Source organism: Stegodyphus dumicola, chromosome 10 (assembly GCF_044657685.1).
Source record: "Stegodyphus dumicola isolate Sdum_Otavi_A_Nest chromosome 10, ASM4465768v1".
NCBI classification, from domain to species: domain Eukaryota; kingdom Metazoa; phylum Arthropoda; class Arachnida; order Araneae; family Eresidae; genus Stegodyphus; species Stegodyphus dumicola.
The window spans coordinates 106,851,910-106,857,509 of record NC_140777.1 but is presented as its reverse complement, the minus strand read 5'-3'; positions in this window follow the sequence as shown (position 1 = coordinate 106,857,509).

Below are 5,600 nucleotides of genomic sequence, written 5' to 3'. Positions count from 1 at the left end.
CAAGAAAAAGGTTTCAGTTCTCGAAATTTTGATTTCAATTTCCGAATAAGCTATATGGTCATCGTTATGCAAGTCATGTGACATAAACAGATCTAGAAATGAAAACAGTCCAGAAAAGTTATTACTATTTTTAGAATACAGAGAGGAAATACACAAATTAACAATGAAGTAGTCTGTTGTTAATATATAAATCAGCTTTGCAATTGATTTAACAACAGGCTGTTGTTAAATGCCCGCAGCTGCATTTTAGCTTCGAAAATATATAAATCAGCTCTACTTAAGTAGTTTACAACAAGCATCAGATGAGGTGAAAATCGTAAAAGGGGGGAGGTAGATGAAATCAGTATGAATAATCAAGATTATAAAAGATTATAAATAAAAAGCTTCGCTACTTACGGGGATGATTTTTAAGGTCTTACATGTAATTTTCATTGATCACATATCTCCCGTTGTTTGAGAAGTTGACAAGTTAATAGGTTTTACCTTAGTTGAAATACTTATCATTTGTACAGTTCAAGAAATCTTCGACAGTATTAATTTTCATATCGTTGTGCAGATCTGCTTTCAGGATATAATATGGTGATTAAACGAAGAACTTGCTTTTTCACATCTGGATTCGATATCATTCTTACTTTTTCGATATCTCTTTTGGTAACACTCGCCTGGGACAGAAAGGCATAGATGAGGAGCGGGCGGATTATCGTAGTGTCGATGAGTTTATTTTACTATAGATGTAACGAAGAAGTTTTGTGCAGAATTAGCTTAGGTCTGATGATAAGATCTATAGCCTTATTTCGAAGTTCATTTTAATGAGAAAAACCATGTGACATTCGTATCCAATATAATATTTAAGTATTTCGTCATATTTACGTTAGGAATATTTTTCCAGGAAATATTCGGAAAATGTGATAAAATGTGCGGAAAATGTGATAAATTAAATAAGATTTTTATTTTGTCACACGTCCTTTATCGCCTTATAATTAGAAGGCTAGATTTACCAAAATTAATATTGGTCTTTATTTCCCACACTGGTCCTCAGTGTTGGGAGAGTTCTTGAAGTATTTTAAAAGCAAAGTCTGGATGTCTGGACTTAACGAAAACTCCAGTGTCATTTGCATGACTGGCTAGGAAAGAGTAAAGATTCAGTATGTCATCAGGAAAATTTCACACAAAAAACTTAAATGTGGAACATAGCTCAATACTGAGCCTGGAAACAGTACAGATTAGCAAAGTCCTTGTTTTACTCAGAATTCTCTATTTTTGAAGAAAATGTTGATCATAAGAATATGTTCAGGTTCAAAATTCATCGCAGTGGGCGAGTAAAATATTCCTTCACGACAGACAGATTCCGAGACATAGGCAAAATATTTTCTGCATCTAACAAAATCAGACTAATGCTTTGCTTATAGCATGTAGCCAATTTTATGCATACGAGCTGTATAGTTTTAGAAAGTGCCTTTTGGCAGTTTACCACATGAGCATCTGTGAGGAATGATATGCTGATATGCTCATGTAATTTATTTTAATGTAAAATTTTCTATGCCGTTCTGGGATTCTGCTAGTTTGGGTATCGTGAAAGTATCAACAACCTTTCAGATATCCGAAAAGTAAGAATGATGTAAACAAGCATTTAAGATACTGTTAATTCTGCCAAAATCATTGTTGGAGAGCTGTTTAATCGTTGTGTTGGACATTTTATCCAGTACCTGAGCTTTCTTGGACATTCAATTAAACTAGTACAGTTCCTTATTAACGCGGCCGAAAGCCGATCTTTAATTTGTTAATGTCTTTAATTTGTAATAATAATTAAGTAAGGATGCGAAAGAAAATCATTAAGACTAAAGTAAGGTTGTAGGTGTCAGGCGAAAGCATCTATTTTTTTTCTTGATTTGAATGGGCATAATGATTGCCAGTTTCAATTGAGTAAATACACTGGACTACAGACGATTTTTCATTTTCCTTACAATGTTCCAAAAACGATCCATCTTTCGAAAATTTAATTTAGCCATATTCTTGTTGTATTTTTAATATAACCGTACTATAGATTCACTATTGGGTTCTAAATTTCTGAATTTATTCTTTAATAGCTTTGTTGAAAGTATTTATTTCTGTCCTGAAACTCTGATCCAGTTTTTATTAAATTTCTTCCTTAAACGTCCCCTTTTTTATATTTGTCTGGGTATATTGTGGAAGCTTCCCATGAAGATACTTTAATTTGATAAAGGAATTTACAGTCCTGAAAGCGTTATTAAAACCAGGTGTAATTACTTGGATTGTACGATAAATGCCTGTAGTAAGTTCAGCGAGCCAATATTGAAAGAATGTAGATTTAGAAAGTAGAATACAAGATTACAAGATGTTATGATGTAAGTTCTAGTGGGTGAAATTCCTAAGAGCAAGCGGCCAAGAAACAAAATCGCTGAACACTGGTCGTTTGACCTGGATTTAAATGCGGGGGGAAATAGTAGGTACATGGGAGGTTTCGTGGTTTTCCTATATATAACATGAATAAAACGAGTCAGTTTTCCTTAAAAATTCCTCCATGAAAGTGTCCTTCCTCTTAGCCAGACAGCTCTTGTTTATTATAATTCACATAACCCAACCCATGTTGCTTCCTTTAAGTTGCTAATTGTTTGATCAATTATTACTACAAAACCTGAAATGCAGTCTGCACAAGAAAATTAATATTTGAGACATTTTCACTTATGTTGTAGAGACATTAGGTTAATTGGAAGCAGAAAAGATGAAAAATATGCAACCGCCTTCGCCGGGAATCGAACCACGGAAATACCATCTCAGTGTGCAGAACCAATACACCACGTAGGCTAGCTAGGGAAGTGGGAGAAGTACCTTATAATGTGTTTAAGAAGCAATTATTTGTTTCTTATTGTTTAACTTTTTTCCCCCTCGAGGTAGGAATGTCTAATTTAGAAAACGGTTTTGAATAATCATGTACAATTTCAGAATCTCTTGTTTGCTTTATTGCTTGAACTTTGTTATGTTGCTTTATTGTTTTTGAAACAATTTAAATCGAAGTGTTACTATTAAGTATATAAAAGTCAAACGGTCAAAGACATTTTATTTTGATCTTGATAAATTAAATTTAACACAAAAGACAGCCAGTTTATTGCTTTGAGCTATTCTTGTTTTGGAAAACTTAATTTTACGGTTAAAAGCAAATGTCTCTTTCCTTACTATAATAGCTTTTGAAAGCTTATCTATAATATGAATACTCCTGGTCCTAATTTCTTGTTACTGTAACGACTTCTTTCAATATGCCAAATAAGGATGAGATATATTTTCAGGATTTCTGCTTTTTATTTTAAGGGTAAATGTAATGTAGCACAGTGTTAGGTGTTTTACATCAACTGAGGTTATGACTGGAAAATTTTCAGCACTCGTGACCTTAGCGATGACGAAACTAATGAAAAGGTTGTTTTAACTTTAACCTTTAACCGTGATGAGTATTGAACATCAAAATATTAAAGTTCTCTTCTTTCTTGAAGGGAAAATAAGAGATGGTGAAAGCTTCACATGATTGATGCCCATAATTTAGATACTTCTGTCGATCTGTCTTCATCAGTTCTAACTTAGCAAAGAGCCCTACAGATGTTTTCATGTTTGAGACCCTCAAGCAGGACATTAAAATTAAGATTTGAATAAACGCGGATATAAAATTCAGAATTTTAAATTTTTAGAAAATGAATGAGCGTAAATTATTTTCATAAAAGTGTCATGTCATAACATATAATTTTTTCACATAGTTTGAGAGTTAACAATTCTTGTCAACAATTAATTCTCTCGCTCGTAAAACTCCACAAGCGGTCGAGCGATTCAAACCGCTAAATACTAGTAGTTAGACCTGCTTTGTGATCGAACCTAGGCAAACGGGCTAATGCATGTACTTTTTTTTTTTTTCGTGTTTCTCTGCAAATATGATCTAGGTTTCCTCAAACATTCCTCCAGTAAAGCTTTCCTCTCCTCTTCTTAGGTAAACAGCTCTCGTCGTTTTGCCGTATTTAAATAATCTAACCTATCGTTGAACATAAAAATTTCTACTTAGTCTGGAAGAAACTTTTGTAGAGTTCTTTGGAATAGTTTCCTCTAAATTCGCAGAGGAATGATTTTTTTAGCTTTATTATAGGAACTCTGAGAAGAAATCATTTCCTTGCCCAAATATTCACAATTATACACAAATTTCGGAAAAATCAATTTCTCAGAGTTAGTAATTAAAAGGATTCCTTTCTAAATACCGTATGAAAGAAAATAATTTTAGATAATGTGCTATAGTGTTCTAAAAACAATTCATATAGACGCTTACGAAGCAACAATCATAATGCCCAATTAACTTTTAATTAGTAAAATGCTAAAAAAATCGTTTGCTTTGCAGTAAGTTTTGTAGAGTATTCTAAAATGCAAATTTTATAAGGATTTAAGCCCTAGGCATTGCGTGTTTCGTCATTTATAATTAGAGAATTCCTACACACGATTAAAAAATTTTAAATTCCTGAATGCTTTAATTTTTTATGTTAATATTATTATAAAGTTGATCTGTCTTGCGTGTCTTACGTGTTAAGAATATTTTACAGTTTTGAAAGGCACAAATTAGAAATAGGATGGTATTTCAAATGCTTCTTGAAAGGCACAAATTAGAAATAGGATGGTATTTCAAATGCTTCTTGTACATTTAAAAATTTTGCTCAACTAAGAGGTTCAGGTCCATAATGTTTTAAATAACTCATTTCGTTGCACTGCTATGCATTAAATTGTGAAAGATAAATAAAAGAAATAAAAGGCCTCTCTTAGCACAAGATTAGCTTTCTACTTCGAATATGTTCTGAGGGTCTGAAAACAGTAATTCCGAAAATAGTCTTTTAGATGTTAATAAATAACTTTTATTACTTTTCATCTTTAAAATGTACCTTCGTCTGTTTGGGAAAGTAATTGTCAGCAGGAAAATAAATTACGAGCTTTTAACAAATTCTTATAAAGGCGTATCTGCACGTTTAGAAAAGGCAATTAAATTAATACTGCCTTTCTTTTTTTGCGATGCAGAAGAATATTGTTTTCCTTTATAACGAGATTTTCCGTTACCGTCACAAAAAATAGACTACGGAAATCGCTTTTTTGCAAACTTGACACTATTTTAGTGTGATTGGTGGTGGGTGGGGGGTAGTGAAGTAATTAGTGTTTATTATCATTTTATTTATAATTTTTCTTTCCTTGATTTTACCTATTTTGCTGTATTATTATTGTGTGTATTCCTTTAAAATTTTGTGCCACATATATAAACTTTACCACTACGACCGCTTGCATTGAGCTTTTTGTTTCCAGGTAGATCAGCTTTTTGAATTGTCTCCTCGAACTAATGAATTAACATTTATAATGTTATAAGGTATTTCTCCCACTTTCCTAGCGTGCCTTCGTGGTGTAGTGGTTCTGCACGCTGGGCCGGTATTCCAGAGGTCCGCGGTTCGATTCCCGGGGAACGCGTTTGCTAATTTTTCATCTTGCCTCCTTCCAAAAATCCTAATGTCTCTACAATGTATTTGAAAAACTGTTTTCACTAATGCAAACTTGCTATTTTATTCCTTAACGTA